This window comes from Gossypium hirsutum, chromosome A10 (genome assembly GCF_007990345.1).
Source record: "Gossypium hirsutum isolate 1008001.06 chromosome A10, Gossypium_hirsutum_v2.1, whole genome shotgun sequence".
Lineage (NCBI taxonomy): Eukaryota > Viridiplantae > Streptophyta > Magnoliopsida > Malvales > Malvaceae > Gossypium > Gossypium hirsutum.
In genome coordinates, this window is record NC_053433.1 from 100,269,826 (window position 1) to 100,291,655 (window position 21,830).

The window sequence follows — 21,830 nt, forward strand, 5'->3', positions numbered from 1 at the left end:
GTGAGTGGTTTTTGCTTGATTTTTAATGATTTTTACGTTTTTGAGATCTTTGCTTCGTAATCTAGCTAGCCCGTACCTCTGATTTCAGAACTGTTAAAGTATTTGACTGTTTCCTGATAAACCATAATTTATACATATTTTTACCCCATGTTTAGCACATTTTATGGATGATTTTCTATTAGAATTGGTGAATTCGATGCTCCTAATGCTTTAATTTCATGTTTTATACTTAGGAAAGCATAAGAGAGCGAAAGGAACGAGAAACGGGCCAAAAACTGAAAAAATGGGCCAAAGTACGAAATCAACACGGGCTTGACCTCCTCACATGGGCAGACCACACGACCGTGTCAATTTGGCAAGCTCGAGCACGGCCTGAAGTAATCGCACATGGGCGTGTCCCTGCCGAGCCCAAGTTGAGTCCAATTCGGAAAAGGCTAATTTTGAGGGCTCTTAGGCATTTCAAAGCCTATAAATACACCCTAGAGGATGAAGAAAGAGAGTGACACAGAATAGAAGTAAGGAATTACTCTAAGGAAGCCAATTGATCCATCTTAGAAGCTGGATTCACCATCAAGACTGAAGATCTCTCATCAATTTCCTCTTCAGGAGTTTTGGGTTTTCTTTATGTTTTGTATTCCTTATTATTCTATGTTTTCTTATTTAGTTATGAACTAAAACCCCTAAATACCAAAGGGGAATGAAACCTAAGATGAATCTTGTTATTATTTTTTGAATTGTATGATAAATATTTAACTTGTTCTTAATTATGTGTTCTTAATTCTTGTTTTGATATCCCTGGATACTGATTCAAGATAAGCTCTTATTCAGAGGAGGAGTAGACCCTGTCTAAGAGTACATTTGTCATAATTAAGCGGAGTTGTTTGCGCGCCTAGACATAGGGTGACAAGATTTTTCCGGATTAGGGTCAAACCTAATAAGGGGATCCATAGATCGAGTTAATGCAACCCTAGGTTGTTAATTAGAGAAAGGTCTCAATTATTCAATCTAGGGATTAGACGTTATTAGTCTTGAATAGGGATAATAACATAACTTAGGGATCTCTATGGAACAAGTTAAATGAATAAATCGTTCGATTCGGAGCCAGAATAACAAGTACAGTCTAGGTGGATTTTTCCTTAGGTATTGTCTTAATTTAATCGATTTTCCCAAAAGCAATTCCCCAATTCTATTCTCTGTGAATTCTTAGTTTAGATAATTAGTTAGTTAAAATAGAAACCGCTTCATTCTTAGGCTAGATAATAAAAAGACAGTCATTACTAGTACTTTTAGTTCCTTTGGGTTTGACAATTTGGCCTTTCTAAAACTATACTACTGCTCGATAGGTACACTTGCCTACATCGCGATAATAGTTAGTTTCAAGAGCGATTAATTATAAATATTTAAAACCTATCACGAAATTACGTTATCAAGTTTTTGGCGCCGTTGCCGGGGAACTAAGATATTAGGAATGCTCAATTTTTATTACTTTAGCCATTTATTTTTCTTGCAATTTAATTTAATTTAATTTTTTATTATTATTACTTATTAATTTACTTTTTCTTGGCAAGTTTTCATAGTTTATGACTAGAAGAATCCCGTCAGGACCACTACTCTTTGATGAAGAAATCGATCGCATAGTTCGTAGAAACTAAAGAGAAATAAGACGAAGCTCAAGATACCCAAAAATGAGCAAGAAGACGATACTCAACCCCCAACCGAAGAGATGGATGAAAACCAAGACAATCAGCTACCTCCTGTAATTGTGGTTAATCAAAATCCTGCTTCACGCACTATGTATGATTATACTAAACCTTTTTTAACAGGAATTGAATTGAGCATTGTTAGACCTGCTGTAGTTGCAAATACTTTTGAACTAAAACCTAACACAATTCAAATGATACAGCAATTTGTTCAGTTTGATGGTTTGCAGGATGAGGATCCCAATGCTCACTTAGCAAACTTGTTAGAACTATGTGATACATTTAAAAAATTAATGGTGTTTCTAATGATGCCATTCATCTTTGGTTATTCCCTTTTTCATTGAGAAATAAAGCTAAACAGTGGTTGGACTCATTAGCACGAGGGTCAATCACTACTTGGGAATAAACGACCGAAAAATTTCTATTAAAATATTTTTCACCGACTAAAACGGCTAAATTACGTAATGATATCTTTTCGTTTGTGCAGATGGACTTAGAAACTCTTTACGATGCATGGGAGAGATACAAAGACTTACTGAGAAGGTGCCCTCACCATGGGTTACCGCTTTGGCTACAGGTTCAAACATTCCATAATGGCCTGAACCTTCGACTCGACAAATGGTTGACACAGCTGCTGGCGGAACCATCAATAATAAAACACCTGAATATGCCTATGAGTTTATAGAGGAGATGTCACTGAATAACTATCAATGGCAAGTCATGAGGACTAAGCCAACTAAAACAGAAAGCCTTTATAACATTGATTCAGTTACTATGCTATCAAATCAGATAGAACTTCTAAATAAAAAGATTGATGGTTTACTTGGTTCTACTCAGGTACATCCAGTAATGTGGTGCGAGATGAATGGAAGAGGAGCATGCACAAAGTATCAACCTTACAACCCTAGCATCGAGTAGGAACAAGTTCAATATATGGGTAACAATTACTCTCGATCCCAAAATAACCCATACAGTAACACTTACAATGCTGGTTAGAGGAACCACCCCAATTTCTCATGGGGCGGTCAAGGAAATCAAAGACCACAACATCCTCCGGGTTTTCAACAACCACCCTATAAACAGGAAAAGAAGCCGAACCTTAAAGAGATACTCTCAAAGTTTATATCAGTGTCAGAAACCCGTTTTCAGAACACTGAGCCAACACTTAAAAATCAACAAGCGTCAATCTAAGGGCTCGAAACTCAGATGGGCCAGCTTTCCAAACTAATCTCCAAACGACCACAAGGTAGCTTGCCAAGTAATACTGAACCCAACCCAAGGGAACAGCCCAACGCAATTAATATTCAAGATGACGAAGGAGTCGTTGAGCCTGAACCAGAACTGAGGCAAGAAACTGTGGTAAGCAAAGGTCAAGGTGAGGTAGGTTATAATAAAAACAAATCAGTGAATGTCGAATATAAACCTCGTGCCCCATACCCCAACACGACAAGGAAAGAACACTTTGATGAACAATTTGGTAAATTCCTTAAACTCATAAAAAAATTACACATTAACTTACCTTTTATTGAAGCTCTGTCGCAGATGCCAAACGCAATGAAATTTTTAAAGGAGCTTTTAGCAAATAAACGGAAGTTGGACGAGGCGTCACATGTGGAGCTAAACGCAGTGTGCTTAACTATTCTGTAAAAAAAGCTACCGAACAAATTAAAAGATCTAGGGAGTTTTACGATTCCTTGCTTAATTGGTAGTTTAGATGTTAATAATGCATTAGCTGATTTAGGGGCTAGTATCAATGTCATGCCTTACAAAATGTTTAAGCAACTAGGTCTCTGGAAACCCAAACAGACTAGGATGAGCATTCAATTAGCAGATAAAATTATAAGATTCCCTAGGGGTATTATTGAAGATGTGCTAGTTAAAATCGATAAATTTATATTTCCCATTGACTTCATTGTTCTAGACATAGAGGAGGATAGTAACACTCCTTTAATTCTAGGAAGGCCCTTTTTAGCAACTACTAAAACAATTATTGATGTTGGTATAGGTGAACTCACACTCCGTGTGGGAGACGAAAGAATCACCCTTCAAGCTCGCAATTCCGGCAACACATTGGAAATTGAAGGCGATCGTCTAAACCATTCTACTAAAACTGACAATATGGTGCAACCTTCTTTGCAGGAAATGAGTCTGAAGGTACTACATGAGCCATTCTCAAGCAAAAGTAGAGAACCTATTCATGAAGATCGAAGGCTACAAATCGAGGAGCTAGATGAATGGCAAACGCATAAACAGAGAACACCCGATAAATCGAATCTATGACAGAACAAGCTCAATACCTTTCCAAATCAACTTAAGTTTGGAGATAGAGTCATATTAGATGCCGTAGATCCCCACATTATCGCTACCACACTGAATGAAGAAATCCCTTTTACGGTACTCAGCATTTTTCCATTCAGTACGGTCGAGGTGAGTCATCCCAGGTTTGGCACTTTTAAAGTAAACAACACCCGTTTAAAACCTTATTTTGATGAGATTGATAGCAGGAATAAGGAATATTGTAACATCCTGATTTTCGGGTTTTTTGCGATTCTCGATATTTTGGTAAGGTTTTTAAAATTTGGTATTTGGTTGTGGAATTCAAAATTTGAGTAGGTAAATGGGCTTATGGAAGGCCCATGTGTTGGAAAAAACCCGGTGGAATTTTTGAATTTTAGTCTTAAGAAGTTAGGGGCCTTGGATAGGTGGTATTATTAAAATTTGTGGGTAAAATGTAACACAAATGAGCCTTTGGTAAAGTGGCTAAGTGACACCACTAGGGAGCTATAAAGGTGGCGTGTAAGTGGTTAGGGGAAGACCTGGGATTGATTCCCTGTAATGGCAATTATGATTCTAATTTTTATGCTTTGTGCATGCAAGAGTTTAAAGCCGAATGGAACTCTATGGGAGAGAGTTTGAAACAGTCAAATGCATGGATTAATGAGGGATAAGGGGAGAGATTTTAGGGATTTGAGAGGGGGATAGAGCTTAGCCGAATTGAGGGGATTGGGAAGGAGATTTTGGCAGAGGGGTTTTAGGGTAGCATTTTCGGCAATAGGAATTAGGATATGTCGTTTTCTCCTTTTTGTTGTAGTCTTTTTCTCTCTTTTATTTTCCAGCCAAATCTACCTTCCTTCCATTCATCTTTTCTTCTTTTTCCTTCTCCAAAACCATCCCACTACTCCCCTTCGTTCACCTATTGTTTTCTTACCACCATTACTGTCGAAATACCGCAAAAGCCGAAATCTGTGAAGTTATATGGTGCTAATTTCTTGTTGACCAGCAAACCTCTTTTTCTTTTCACTTTTTGGTGGCCAATCCCTTTATCTTTTAAGCATAAATGGATTCAAGAAGAGAGACTGTGGTAAGTGCTCGAACTCTAAACGATTCCTATAGTAACTATTGCCAAAAGCCAAAACCCCTATAGTTTAGGAGATGGCCGAATGTGGGTATAAGCTCTATTGGGTTTTCTTTTAATCTTTTTATGGTCTGTTTAGTGGAGGAGCAGTAAGGCGTAGGGTCGACTTGGATTAGTTTGGATCATCGGAGTGGCTAGAGCTAGTCATCAATTTCGGCAAAGGTAAGGTTCCTAAGGCCATTTTGGAGGGTGGCCGAATGTGTAAGTGTTGATATTAGATGGTTCTCGATTTGGTTTAATTATTGTGAGCTGATCTATTAACAGTTGATTATAGGAGAAATCGTGTAGGAGATCTCGTTGAGGAATATCGCAAAACAGGTGTGTAACGAACCCTTCTTCATAGCTTAAAACGATAAATGCCGAAAAGCCGAAATGCCGAAATTCTGGCATTTCGAGGACTTGTGAGCAAGCGAATGCTTATTGGTTAGTTAGATTCACTAATTTGATGATCGGGATCATTGGAACAGGTAAGAGCACGATTTTTGGCATTACGGTAAGTTGGGCCTCGAGGGGCTGAAGTTGGGCCCAATAGGCTTTCGGGCCCATTTGGGAAAAATTGGTAGAAAATGAAAACTTGTTAAATTGCGCATTAAGACTAGTAACAACATTATGGAATATAGGCTAAATGGGCCTAGATGACAAAATCGACTAAGTAGGGCCCATTAGGGGTTTTTGGCCCAATAACTCGTTTTCGCTAAGAATGGGCCAGAGTAGCTGTTTAAAACATGTGAATTGTTTGTAACTAATAATGAACATGGAAAACCCTAATATTTGGCAAAATTACGAGATTACCCTTATAGTATGAAAATGACTGTTTTGCCCCTAGGTAAAAATGACTATTATACCCCTAGGGTTTAATTATAAATTTGATACGTGGGCTATGATATACATGATTGATATGGTATGCACATGATATGTATGAAATGCACATGATGTATTCATAAATGCATTGGGATGGGTTTTTATATGGATGGAGGAAGTGAAAAAGGGCTTATGCCCCAGTTTATTGAAAAGGGCTTATGCCCCAGTTTACCGAAAAGGGCTTATGCCCCAGTTTATTGAAAAGGGCTTATGCCCCAGATTACTGAAAGGGCTTTGCCCCAGTTATTAAAAGAGGCTAGGCCTCCAGTTATATGATAAAGCAGCTATGCTGCCAGTGGTGTGTTGGTTGGGTGGGTTGAGTCATTCCCCACATAGTGTGTTGGTTGGTACGGGTGGAGAGTAGCGGATGGTGGGTTGAGTAGTATCCCTAAATGGGTTTGCATTCATTCTTTCATTAATATTGCTTGTGATATTGAAATGGGCCAATGGGCCATACCATTTACAGTAAAGGCTTCGGCCCAGTGTTATGCAATATGAAATATGAAAAGGCTTTGGCCTAGTATATTTTGAGATTGGTTTTGGGCTTAGGCCCAGTAAGCTGATATTGTTTTGGGCTCTGAAAGGGGCTTGTTGCACACTGAGTTTCCAAACTCAACCCCTTCCCTTAACCTTGCAGGTGAGCCTTGATTTGGGAACTTGGAGCCGGAGGGGATTCAAAGTGGCCACAGGGATTGTTTTTGGGCTTGAAACAAGTGACTGGTTTTCTTTAAGTTATCTTATTTACTATTTTATTTTCTCTGGGATTATTTTATTTTTAATAACTTTAATCTATTTGATAATAAATGGGCTAGACTTAGGATGTGTTTTCAAAATGATAAGTGTTTTCAAAATAACACCACGCCACGATTATCACAGATTTCAACTTAAATAAATTACAACTCGATTTAGCCAAGTGTGGCAATGGTTGTGGGCATGTCTAGGATTGGATCCAACCGCAGAGCTTGGTACTTAATCAGCCTTCATGGCTCACCTCTTCTGTTACGGATTCCTACCCGGTGCCCAGCTTCCATTCACTTGGTGTGCTTAACAAAAGCCAGTATTTAAAGCACTAAAATGAAACATGGCTTTTTATTTCAATGTGGCACGTCAAATTCGGCCATAACGTCTGAGCCGGGTTTGGGGTGTTACAAATATAAACTCCTCAAACCACCATGATCATTCAACGGAGAGGTAAGTCGAGCTTAGACTATAAATAAGTGCTTCCTGGGAGGCAACTCGAGCACTAACTGTATTAACTTCTTAATATCAGTTTATAACACATAACTTACTAACGAAGCTCTTGAAAACAGGTTTTCCACAGAGACACAGTCAAGAACACGGGCGTACTTAGGACCGTGTGGAAACAGGGCAAAAATATTTCCAAAACATGGGCTGCGACAAATCGTCATGGCCGTGCGACATGGCCGTGGCTGAGCCTGCCAAAACAACACGGGCGTGTGACATGCCTGTGCCTTAGGACCGTGGTTGAAATTGAGAAACTAGCACGGGCGTGCGAGACGCCCGTGTCTAACACCTATGGTCGAACCTGTCAAATTAACACGGGCGTGGGGCTTGCATGCACGGGCTTGGGAGAAGCGAATGAAGCTAGACACGGTCGTGTGACACGGCCGTGGGCACCCACACCCCCAAGGTACACGGGCGTGAGACGAATTTTAGACACGCCCAAATAGGAAAAACGTGAAACACACAGGCAAAAATTAGGGAACACGGGCGTGTGCCCTAGCCGTGTGGCCCAAAATCTATAAATACCCTACAATATTCACTTTTTTCCCAATTCAAAAACCCTAACCCTAGCCGTTGGAAGTCCACACGGCCTTCCTGCCACGCCCGTGCGCCGCCTCCAACTCTATTTTTGACGCCCGATTTCTCTCCCTTAGCGTTTGTTTACTCTTTTCACCTCTATTCTACTTACTTTTAATGTTTATTTTTAAAATAATCTTTATTTTTCTCTTACTATTTCCATTTTGTTCATTATCTCTGCATTATTAGATTATTTATCTTACATTTCATGTTAAATCTAGTTGTTAGGAAAGCCTCACTCTTTTGTCATACACATGCCATTACTATGCCCATTCTCATGCCATTACAATGATAATGTGACGAAATTATGCTATCAATTTATGTTGGTTATGTTTGGTTAATATTAGTAGTTGTGGCTGAAATTCTGATTTTTATTTGAAATTTTTCTTCATTTTACTTTGATCATTCATCAAGATGAATTAATGGTTTTGATTGCAGGTACCATGTCGTCTTCACGAGGAAAGAAAACCGTCGTACTTACTTCGAAGAAGTGGAAGGGAGCGTCATCTTTCGCGGGTCCAACCACGAAAATTCTCACCCTCTCCTGTAGTTCCCCCAAGGGCCCCAAGAAGAACTTTTCCAAATACTTCTGGCCTGACCTTTAATTGCGGGCCACTGCATTGACTGGGCTACCATAGAACAAGTTCAGTTGGCTAATTCGATTTGAGACCTCCTAACTACCGACCCTTGGGAGCTATTCTTTGGGATCATCAGGCCAACATACCTCGAGCTCACGATGGAACTATGCTCAATGTTCCATCTTCAAACCGTAATGACGAACTATGATGATCCCGACACGGTCCAATTTTGCCTAGGCAGATTAATCCGTCAGCTAAGCATCCCAGAGTTCGGTGCTGCATTGGGCTTATATACGGAGAAGTTCAAGGAGGAGAATGAACTACATACTCTCACTCGCCACATACACTTCTCTCCCTTGAAGTGCTAGCACACTTTTGCCCCTGGCGCTGCCTCTTACAATCCGAGCCGTTCCAAGGCATCAGTTCTCCCACCATCCCTGTGGTACTTACATGCCATTTTGGCTCACACGATAACGGGGAGGCAAGAGAGCACTGGCATCGTCAATATCCACGACGCCTACTTTTTATGGTGTATGTCGTACGAGCACGTCATTGACCTTGCCTATTTCATCGCCCTCGCGATTCAGCACCAGACGGAGCGGCATAGGAAGGGGTTATCTCCATTGGCCCCTATGTTACTCGGTTGGCTCAACAAGGCATCTCGAGCTGGTTAGCATGAGGATGATCAAAAAGCACCGAGGAACCTACCCTCCTCAATATCGTCTCGCCCAATCTACCGAGGAGGAAGGTACGAGGACATTTCTGATGATGTCCTTCCACAGCATGAGGACCGACCGACTCAAAAACCACCACCCGCTCGTCTAGTTCATGCGGTGGCTTCATATGATGATATCTCTGAGCGCCTCACTCGATTCGAGCAACAATGTTTTCAATGATTTGATAACATTGATACTATTCTACAGTAGATTTGTCAGCACCTCCACATCTCATCGCCAGTCCCACCTCGCTAACCATCCAGCGATGAAGATGTTTAAAAACATTTATTCATTATTTTATGTTTTTTTATTAAAACTACTCTTTATTTTTATTAGATTTTAGAATTTTACCTTATAATTATTAATTTCAGTTATTTCTTTAAGAGTAATTATTCTTATCTATATCCCCTAAAAAAAAGTTTCTGATTCTATTACAATTATATAGAGCTCCTAAGCTCATCATCGCATAGGAAATACAAAATCCACCGGGAAAGGTTCTCCATGACTGCGATGTCCTGCTCGACCACGACCATAGCTACCACTAGATATAATATTCTTTTGGCGTAGGACTTATGGACTAATGAACCTCTACCACCGTCGGAGTATCCTCCTCCACTCTCTCACCGATTACTCTCCAAAACTCCAGTTCGAGGAATTCATCATATAGGAAGTATCACTTCTCTCCCTATCTTATTTTTATATTCTAATATCTATCTTTGTACATTAAGGGCAATGTACATCTTAAGTGTGGGGGGTATTTATTTCATTATCAGAAAAATCCCTGAATGACTGCCTTGTTCTCTTGAAAAGCTCTCATATCGTATTTAGGATAAATTTTGATTGATTTATGACGTTGATTGATATATCTTGAATTAAAACATAGGCATTTATGCATTGATTGTTTAAACCCCAAGACATTAGAGAATCAAGCATGATAAGTTGATTTTTAAGAATTTAAAATCTTAGGTTGTTTCCCCAAAGTTTAGGTATTACTTTGAGTTGGAATTCACAAGTTTTAAACATCAAAAAGCCATAATTTTTGTGAGATTTTTTAGCCTTTTGAGCATCTATTAATTCTTTCATGCTCATTTTTATTATTGCTTTGAGTGCGTCAGTATTGAATTGTTATTCTAAAACTTGCTTGATTATGCATGTCGAGACCACACCATTTGGTTTGATATGTCAAAATGATTAAGGCACTTAGGATTAACCCACTCATGCCATGAAAAGCCTACCTCCACGATTAACCCCTAGTATACCCCCTTGAGCCTAATAAGCCATTTCTTGTATTACCCTTAATATTAACCATTAACCCATTATTGTTGAAATCCCCTAAATTAATCCTTATTTTTGTCGAGATTTTAGTTGAATAATTTGCTTAGCTATGTCTTGTTCTTAATAGTTAGTCTATGTTATTTAACTTGTTCTTTAAAAAAAATGTATACATATTAGTAGTGATCTTCTGTTTGTAAGCTTCAGTATTTAAATTCCAGAGTTTGAGAAAAGCTCTGTTGTACGCAATTGATGACTAGCTATTTTTCTAGTTAAGTAATTTTTCAACTCAATCTCGATTCTAACCCTTTATTTTAGCTTGTGACCACACCCCCTAACCAAGCCTCATTACAACCCTCTAAAGACCTTTTGATTGATGTATCATCTTAAATTATAGTGGTGGAGATATGATTTTCATACAAGCCTATGGTAATGACTTTTCATTATTGACTATTGAGTGTTTCATTTACTATCTTTAAACACTCGAGTGATTTGAGTGAATCTTTAGTGAGGATGTGAAACTCTGTGATATTCTGAATCAAAGGTAATTACTTAGATGAGGGGAGTCAACTATGTTTGCATGATTAAATGCTCAACTTGGAATGTTTGAAACTTTTATGTTCTTTTAGTTGAATTCTTAATGTATGATTACCTATGGATTAGTTTGAGATATTATCGATAGAAATTATAAGTTGAAAAGAATTTATTTTGATTGTGAGTTGAGAATTTTTCTTGAGGACAAGCAAATGCTTAACTGTGGGGGTATTTGATAAACCGTAATTTATACATATTTTTACCCCATGTTTAACGCATTTTATGGATGATTTCCTATTAGAATTGGTGAATTTGATGCTCCTAATGCTTTAATTTCATGTTTTATACTTAGGAGAGTATAGGAGAGCGAAAGGAACGACAAACGGGCCAAAAACGAAGAAAATGGACCAAAATACGAAATCAACACGGCCTCGACCTCCTCACACAGGCAAACCACACGACCGTGTTTGTTTGGCAGGCTCAAGCACAGCCCAAAGTAATCGCACACGGGCATGTTACACGGGCGTGTCCCTGCCGAGCCCAAGTTGAGTCTAATTTGGAAAAGGTTAATTTTGAGGACTCTTAGGCATTTCAAAGCCTATAAATACACCCTAGAGGAGGAAGAAAGAGAGAGACACAGAATACAGAGTAAGGAATTACTCCAAGGAAGCCGATTGACCCATCTCAGAAGCTAGATTCACCATCAAGACTGAAGATCTCTCCTCAATTTCCCCTTCAAGAGTTTTGGGTTTTCTTTATGTTTTGTATTCCTTATTATTCTGAGATGTTTTCTTATTTAGTTATGAACTAAAACCCCTAAATACCTAAGGGAAATGAAACCTAAGACGAATCTTGTTATTATTTTCTTAATTGTATGATAAATATTTAACTTGGTCTTAGTTATATATTCTTAATTATTGTTTTGATATCCCTGGATATTGATTCAAGATAAGCTCTTATTCAGAGGAGGAATAGACCCTGTCTAAGAGTACATTTGTCATAATTAAGTGGAGTTGTTTGCGCGCCTAGACATAGGGTGACAAGATTTTGCCAGATTAGGGTCAAACCTAATAAGGGGATCCATAGATCGAGTTAATGCAACCCTAGGTTGTTAATTAGAGAAAGGTCTCAATTATTCATTCTATGGATTAGACATTATTAGTCGTGAATAGGGATAATAACATAACTTAGGGATCTCTACGGAATAAGTTAAATGAATAAATCATTCGATTCGGAGCCAGAATAACAAGTACAGTCTAGGTAGATTTTTCCTTAGGTATTGTCTTAATTCAATCGATTTTCCCAAAAGCAATTCCCCAATTCTATTCTCTGTAAATTCTTAGTTTAGATAATTAGTTAGTTAAAACAAAAACCTCTTCATTCTTAAGCTAGATAATAAAAAGACAGTCATTACTAGTACTTTTAGTTCTTTTGGGTTCGACAATCCGGTCTTGCTAAATCTATACTACTGTTCGATAGGTACACTTGCATACATCGCGATAATAGATAGTTTCAAGAACGATTAATTATAAATATTTAAAACCTATCCCGAAATCACGCGATCATTGCCTTTGTTGAATGCATGAGTATTTTGATATTTGATGATGGAAAATAAATTCTTGTTGTTGGATATACATGTTTTGTAAAGTGAATTTTGGTAAAAATATCAATTTTGGATTAAATTGTGAATTATTGAAATTATGTGGTTGAAAGTGTGATTATTTGGAAAATATGGGCTGCTATGGCAATAAGAAAAATTCGGCTAAGCATGGGTAGGATGAAATTGCATGGAATTTGTGATTTTATGTGATAAGGACTAGATTGCAAAAATATGAAATAATAGGGGAAAAAGTATAATTTTGACAAAATGTGTAAATTGTGTTAAATTGATTGAATTAATGATTAAATAAGTAAATTTTTTTATTATATAGATTGAGAAAAATGAGATTCAGATCTAGAATGGGGGAAAACAAAGTATCGGATTAGTCAACCTAATTCGTCATTACAACGAACGAGGTAAGTTTGTATGCTAATAAACGTATTTAAATTGTGTTACAAATGCTTATTTATCATTGAATTGAATTGAATTGAATTATATATTTTTCATTATTATTGAATTCCCATGAATGTTGAACGAGCAAATTTGAGCAAGAATTGACGAAGTTATGACATCCGAAAGTCCCATACGAACCTTAGGAATAATATAGGATACAAATGTTATGACATTAGGATTACCGAAATGTGATTATATGTAAGACCGTGTATGGGACATTGGCATTGTATTGTGATTACATGTAAGACCATGTCTGGGACATTGGCATTATTATATGATTTCGTGTAAGAATCTGTCTGAGATAGTGGCATCGATATATGATAACATATAAGACCATATCTAGGATATGGCATTATATAAGCTTTATGTGATTTTCGAGTATCCTTAACGATTTCAAATGGTTCAATGGGCATAGTCAAGATGAGAAGAAAAGTACAATTGAATTAAGTGATACAGGTTCATACAGAACTTATATGAGAATCAAATGAAGGTAATTTGGTAAATTTTTAGTGTATCATGTATATGAAATTAGAAAGATTTATGTATAAGTATGTTCCATGCCAAAATGTGTTTATTTGGCTATAATCAGGTATGAATTGAAAGATATGTGATATATGGGTTATATTTCTTTTAACTAAATATATATATGGCACATAGTGTGCAAAACACTGTTATTTGATGATATTTCACATAATTCAATTGGCTAAGAAAAGGTGATGAATATTGAATTGAATAGAGTTTATATATAATTGCTTGTGCATATAAAAATGTGAATGAATTGATAAGAAGTATTCAAACCATACGTGTTTTGAATGAATAAACTCATGAAAATCTTGATCATCTATGTGCATGAATTCGAGATTGAATGGTGAAATCATATGAATTATATCATGTTTTGAGTAATTTTTTAAAATGCAGTTATTTAATAATATGAGTTTTTTACCATACGAACTTACTAAGTTTTATAGCTTACTTTGTTTTCTTTTCTATGATTATAGTGTTTGGAGGCTCGCTCAGATTGGAAGTCAGCAGAGATCTCATCACACTATCCAGCTATCATTTTGGTACTTAAAAGCTTTGTGATTTTGGTTATGTGGCATGTATAGGCTAGTGTCATTATGGTATATTTTTTGTTATGGAATTATAGCCATATGATTTGGCTAGTATATGGTAAAGTTGTAAGATGTGAATTTTGCTTATAGAATATGTTTATATATGCTATGTGATGTGAATAGTATGCCTTGTGAAATTGGTCAAGTTTTTATAGTTTTTTTGATGGTTGGATAAATAGGTGGAATGGATGAAGTTGGCATATGAAATCAATATGATTGGTGTAGTAAATGTGTATTGAATTGGCTAGTGCTTATATGGTATGAAATGTGCATGAGTTGATGATGTTTTGGATGCCTATAAATGCATTGAAATGGTATAAAATGTCTTGTTGTAGGAAAGCATGAGGAGGGTGACAAATGTGGCTTTAACCAAGCCTATTTTCACTCCACACAGCCAAGCACACTGGAATGTGGCTTGACCGTGTGTGACACATGGCCTTGGTATACGGCCGTATGTCCCCTAGGGTAACCTTTCGAATTAAGTCAGTATACCCTACAGGTTTGGCATAGTCTAGACACAAGGGCGTGTCTACTGGCTTTGTGTGGCACACGGGTTGGCAGATGGGCGTGTGGCCGGCCGTGTGACCCAAGTTAGTAAGCCCTCTAGTTTTCCCATGGCCATGGCACACGGGCTTGTCTCTGGTCGTGTGGTGTAAGTCAGAATGTGTATCCTGTTTTCACACGGCCTGTGACAGGGGTGTGTCTGGTAGCCTTGTGAGGCACACGGCCTGTTCACACGGGCATGTGACCCCTGAATGCTTGAAAATTTTAAGTCATTCCTAAAGTTTGCAAATGTGATCGGTTTAGTCGTGAACCTTCTCTAAAGCATGTTTAAGGTTTTGTAGACATATTTAAGGGACATTGTGTATGTGAATGAATGTTATTAAATAATGAATGTTTATTGAGTTATGAAATCTTAGTTAAATATTGTGTTTGATTGGTAATACCTCTCAACCCTAATCTGACGACGGACACGGGTTAGGGGTGTTACACATAGGCTGTATTTTCAAATTGGTTCAGTGGCTGAGCTGCAAAGTTATTAAACCCATTAGTGGCAAAAATTTTAAGCATTGAGGATATTGAGGATACTTGAGATACAAGTGAAGTGATAGTGTTCACTTCATGTACTCTAGCGACTCATCTTCCTAACGCTGCTCGATTGGTTGGCTATTGATAATTATTACTGGCAATCCTCCCGATGATTTCATAAGCCTTGTAATAAGACTTAGAAAGGAGAGTACAGTTAGTAGAAGTGTCCACTACCATCATCATGTGGGCATTGAGACCGTTATAGAACGTCTCAAGTTGGATGTAATGAGGGTATTTCTGTAATAATTCTTTATACCTTTCCCATGCCTCATACAAGGACTCACCATCCATTTGTTGGAAAACAGTGATCTCGTTCCTCAACTTAGCAGTCTTGCTAGGAGGGAAATACTTCATGAGAAATCTTTCTGCTAACTCTTGCTATGTGGAAATTAAATTTGGTGTAATGAGTTCAATCAGGCTCAAGCTCTGTCCCTTAGCGAATATGGGAACAGCTTTAATCATAGTGCATCTTCAGGTACTCCGACTAACTTGAAAGAATTGCTCACCTCCATAAATAGTCTTAAGTGAATATGAGGATCTTCGGTGGGCATCCCACTAAATTGGCCCACTATCTGAGGAATCTAGAGCATGGCTGGCTTTAGCTCAAACTATTGTGCCTTGATATTGGGTCTCCTGATACCTGGATTAAGATCATGAAACACTGGTACCACACACTATCTTAGAACTTTATCCCTATCATCAGCAATAAAGATAGGATTTTGAGCAAGATTTGCTCTGTTTTCTTGATTTCGATTTTCGAAGTATATCTCTTTGGTCCTTGTCCGACTTGCTTGTCTTCTTCACTATCGAATAGTTCTTTCAATCTCAGGGTTTATAGGGAGTAAATCGATGATTCGATCAACACTCATAAAAACATGCAACAAACACAGAAAAATTAATTAAGTTAAAATTGAACAGAAGAATAAATAAACCAAAATGTAAAATTCACAAATTCACAAATAATGAATTTTTAAAATAGTCCCCAGCAATAGTGCCAAAAAACTTGGAACGACGGAAATGTGCAAGTGTACAGAATCGCAACAAGTAATAAAGTGACACGTAAATGTCGAGTTATCATACCCACAGGGGCCGTGAAAAGAATTATTTATGAATGCAATTTTAAAAACACTTTGGTGAAGAAAATATTTTGATTTGATGAGGTGATTAAAAACTAGGATTTTAACTACATAAAATTAAATAAAAATTCCAATGCATGATTTGAAAAGATGATTTTAATCGAGATGACATAATTGTGCTAGATTAATTACATTTCTTAACTTAGAATTATTAAACACTTGTTTATGTTTTTACGAATAAATTCAAGGAAACTTGGTAATTTGCTAACTTATAAACATACTTACTTACCAAAATCCATTTATCTCTTGACTATATCTCTGTGTCAATTCAACCGATTAAACAAATTTTAATAAGCAAATGTGTTAATGCACATACATAATTATGAAATTAAAATAATCTCTTGTACATATCTCTATGCCAATTCAAACAATTAATTCAATCTCATAAGTACATAAAAGATTACGTGAGGTAACAATGTATTTCTACCTTAAAACAGTTTAATCATAATAATCTTGCAAGTTATGCAAGGCTAATGTATCGTTAGATATCATTACTAATTTAACCCTCAGCTATCTTAGATGATTAAACATGAACTAATTAAGTATCGTGTCAATTAATTATAATTTCAATTCGTTTAAATAATTAATTCATTAGTTACCTTAAAATTGTAATGCAAGAATAACTAAGTCATGGTTTTACTTAATCAAACATCTTACCGAGGCCTATAACAACACACACAATTTTAATAACTCAAGTAGACGAAATGCAATCAACCTAACACGAATTAAATTTAATCCTTATTAATTAAATTAAACATATCAACATCAAAAATATTCAATAGACATGTTCATAATAACAACAATAAAATTAAAAGGGTAAGGAATAAGAATCAAATCCGATGTTTCTTCGAGGCTTGACTAGTTTGCTCCACTCTTCCTTCTCCACTTGTTCTTGTTGAATCGAGGGTTCCACAAACACTTGAATGTTGCTGCAAATGGTGGTTGAAGAACTCTTTTTCAAGAGGTGAAATTGGCAAGGAAATGAGGAGGAAAATAAGAATAATGAAGAGAGAACAGTGGTAGAGAAGTGAAGAATGAATGTTTTTGAGATGTGTTTGAAGTGACCAGCCAAAGGGGTATTCATAGGTTGAAGGTATTTATAGGTTGACAAGGCTGCTAAAAATAGAAAAAATCAGTAGCCATAGATTCCCCCCATGATCGGCTACACATGTGGCAAGTTTGAAGGTTTCAAACTTGCTATTTTAAAGGAAGGACAAATCTAGAAAGGCATAAATAGTGGAGGGAGTTGAATACAAATTGAAGGAGTCTTCAAGGGTATTTTTCAAGCCAAATAATTAGCCAAACAAGCTAATTGGGTTAGCATGTGGGACGATTTTGGACTACCCAATGCTCGGTTGGATCGGTTTTCTCGGTTCAGCTCAATGGGGCCCCTTTTCATAATTATTTAACAATAATTTAAATAATTTATTTAACCCAAATTAAATTGGATTAAAATTAAAATTAATTATATTATGAATTAATATTCATAATTTGGACCGTCTTCAGCTAAAAAATTAATTCGCCTCAATGCTTCAAAATCGCTTCTTGGTTTTGTGCTTCTAGCAGTGTCTGCCGAGCCCTTTTTTTTCCTTTGTGCGAATCCATCAAAAATGATCAAAATTTATTATATAATTAATTAAAATTCAACATGTTAATAATTTAAGTACAATTTAATTATTTTATAATTATTATATATTTTTTGACAAGAATTTTACCGAAATTGAATGAATTTACGTTAAAAAGCGCATAAAAAATTGTGTATTCCACCGACGCAAATCCACCACGAAGAAAGGGAAACAGTAGGCAAAGCGAAAAAGTCACAATTGAGATAAAGAAAGCTTCCATGTAACAAAAGAAGAATTGTGGAGAAGAAAAAATGAAGAAAGAAAAACGACACTAAAGGGGAAAATAGAAAAAGGGGATAAACAACAAAAAAAAACATGAGGAGAGTGGGGGCTTGGACAGTTTGTTGGGAGCAAAATTAGGGAAATTGAAAACTTAGCTCAAAAGAAAATTAATACACCACACGTTCTTATCCTAAGAGCACAAGGGCAAACAAAACCAACATTAATCTCAAGAGAAACTAGCAATGAACTTTTTAGCTCTTCATAATGAAACTCCAACCTCAAAAAATCAATCTTCAAAACAACTTACTGAACTCGACGCAAATCCACCACGAAGAAAGGGAAACAGTAGGCGAAGCAGCAAAGTCACAACTAAGATAAAGAAAGCTTCCGTGTAATAAAAAAAGAATTTTGGAGAAGAAGAAAAGAAGAAAGGAAAAACAATAATAAAAAGAAAAAGAAAAAAAGGGGAGAAACAACGAAAAAACAACATGAGGAGAGTGGGGGTTTGGACGGTTTGTTGAGAGCAAAATTAGGGAAATTAAAAATTTAATTCAAAAGCAAAAATAATATTTTGATATTATTTAGTGTTCCAATTTAACAAAACTACTAACCTATGGCCAAGTAACAAAAACAAAAAAAAGTTCTCACTTTTCACACACAAAGATTCAAACACAAGATTAAAGGGTAAACTAACACTTTACCACTAAACCAATATACTCATTCTATCATAACTTTTATGGAAATAAAATTTAAGTCAAAAGACTAATGATAAGAATTGAGCTACAAATTAATAAAATTTCAAGGAAAAGACTCGAACTCAAAACTTCATACAACCATAACACTTAACCACTAAATCAAAATAAATTATTTCTCATAATTTAACATTTTATACTATAGAAAATTTGGGGCTTTACAATTATTGTATTGAGATAACTTATGCTAATCCAAGTGTAGTGAGGTAAAATATGCTATTGGTTGAATTTACACAACTGATGTTATACGATAGCAGTTGTTAATCCATTTAATGTAATGCGGAAACAATTGTTAATCCAATTTGATCATAATGATTACAATATTTTAAACTAAATTTCTATAAACTAAATGTTATTCGTATTTATAATTGTAGAATTTGATTTAAGAAGTATTCGTTTAACTTGGTGGACTGATGTAATTGAAAAAATAATTTCCAATTTGTTTTTGTTATTCTTGGATTCTAAAAATATTATGATTTTCATTTTTGTATATATAATTCTGTAGTAGATATGTGAGGTTGATTCAATCATAAATAATTCCACTCTTCATCCTTAGTTGTCAATATATATAATAAGATCTATTAATTTATTTAGTACACTTTTAAGTTAAGATCGATCCAAATTAAATATTACTTATATTAATAACTTCTAATAAATTTTTATATAAAATATTTGATATAAATTAAATTGAATTTATTAGTTTATTTTAATCAAATTAAATTTATACTAATCTAAACAATTAATTAAATTCCAATTCACATTTAAAATAAGTATATTTTACTTTATTCTTGCGCCCTGTTAGAATTATGTGACCCAAATTCTAAGAGATTGCTTGCAAGTCAAGTTAAACAAAAATATATTTTCTTTCTAGAAGATTTAGTATTTATTAGTATAATATATTTAGCATTTATTAGTATAGTTTATTTGACTTACTAATTTAGCCTATAAATAGGCTCCTTTACAACCTTAGAATTAAGAGACACCTATTAGATTAGAACTCATAACACATTCAGAGAATTTTGTGTTTACGTTTGAGGGTTCTTTGTTTTTCGGGTTTTCGGGGTTTAGTTTTTATCTCCATCTTTTGTACTCTTCATTCTTTAGCCATTATAGTAAAATTATCATTGCCCGTGGTTTTTATCCTCTTTTGAGGGGTTTTTCCACGTTAAATTTGTGTGTTCATCTTCTCAATTTCTTCTACTATTTTTACTTGTTTGTTGCTTATTCGGGACGATCCTAACAAGTGGTATCAGAGCTAGTTTAACTTTCATAGATCAGCCCGGTCAGAGATGGCAGAAACAAGGTTTGAAATTGAGAAGTTCGATGGTGAGACAAATTTCAATCTGTGGCAAGTTCGGATGATGGCAATTCTAGTTCAAAATGGCTTGAAAAAGGTTGTTACAGGGAAAAAGCCTGAGAATCTAAATCAAACAGAATGGGAAGAGCTTGATGAAAAGGCCTTGTCTGCAATCCAGTTGTGCCTCGTGAATACAGTATTGCAGGAGGTATTGATGGAGAAGACCTCATTCGCCTTGCGGAAAAGGTTAGAAACTCTTTATGCGACTAAGTCTCTGGCTAACCGTTTAGTGTTGAAACAACGTCTATTTACGTTTCGCATGAACGAAGGTGAGCTTCTTAAAGATCACATCAGTCAATTATTACTCTTTTAAATGATTTATGGAACGTTGAGGTTCATATTGACGATGAAGATCAAGCTATGCTATTATTGTGCTCTTTACCCTCTTCATACAAGTCTTTCAGGGAGACCCTGATTTATGGCAGAGACAAACTCTCGTTCGAAGATGTGAAGGGTCATTTGTTGAGTAGAGACAAACTCGAAAATGAGTTTGATTTGAATAGCAAAGCAGATAGACAAGCTTCCGTTTTGGTAGCATCAAAGAAACGAGACAAAAGGTGTCGCTATTGCAAAAAGTTAGGTCACGTCAAAGCAGATTGTTATAAACTGCGAAATAAAAGAGCTGCTGAGAGTAACGAGGAAGATGTAGCTGGTGCTAATTTGGTCGATGAAGGCGGTGATGATTTCTTGTTAGTGTCAACGAGCGATAACTCCAAGCTTACGTCTGAGTGGATCCTAGATTCAGGATGTTCTTTCCACATGTGTCCCAATAGAGAATGGTTCTCCACATACAGTTCAGTTGAAGGTGGAGTTGTGCACATGGGAAATGATTCATCTAGTAAAATAATCGGTATTGGTACTGTTAAAATTAGGATACACGATGGGACGATTAGGACACTCTCAGATGTCAGGTATGTACCTGATTTACGAAAGAATCTCATCTCCTTGAGTATTTTAGACTTGAAAGGATGCAGAATCAACATCGAGTCGAGCGACATTAAAGTATCTCGTGGAGCTCTCGTTTTGTTAAAAGGTAAAAGAACCGACAGTCTTTATATTCTGGAAGGTTCTCCAGTGACCGGTGGAATCGGACGTCCCTCGTCCGTTACGGAGTCAAAGTCAACTCATTTGAAGCGGAGACAACTTGGTCATAGGAGGGAAAAAGGTATGACCGTTTCGTTGAAGAGAGGTTCTCTTTTGGATGCAGGTTTTGAAAAGTTAGGGCACTGTATTCGTAAAAATCAGACCCGGGTTAGTTTTGATTTGGCAGTGCACAAGTCGAAGGCTAGAAGTCTTCCAGCTTCTAAGCATAGATTCGACTCAGTTAATTCCCTGCATAGTTCAAGATAGGCCTGTGGCGGGTTTTGGCAAAGATGGCATTGAAAGAATTCGTGTCAAGGTGGAGATTGTTAGAATTATGTGACCCAAATTCTAAGAGATTGCTTGCAAGTCAAGTTAAACAAAAATATAATTTCTTTCTAGAAGATTTAGTATTTATTAGTATAATATATTTAGCATTTATTAGTATAGTTTATTTGACTTACTAATTTAGCCTATAAATAGGCTCCTTTACAATCTTAGAATTAA

General features: G+C 36.2%; 2 non-coding genes and 1 pseudogene across 2 annotated transcripts; 1 reads left to right on the forward strand and 2 right to left on the reverse strand.

The window, feature by feature from the left end:
• Positions 1-21,830, reverse strand: part of LOC121203504 (uncharacterized) — a 47,937-nt pseudogene that overhangs the window by 16,046 nt on the left and 10,061 nt on the right.
• On the reverse strand, positions 2,155-2,261 carry LOC121208695 (small nucleolar RNA R71). Its single transcript, XR_005903826.1, has one exon. It is a non-coding gene; the product is annotated as a small nucleolar RNA R71 (small nucleolar RNA).
• On the forward strand, positions 15,372-15,475 carry LOC121208885 (small nucleolar RNA R71). The gene has a single exon (XR_005904008.1). It is a non-coding gene; the product is annotated as a small nucleolar RNA R71 (small nucleolar RNA).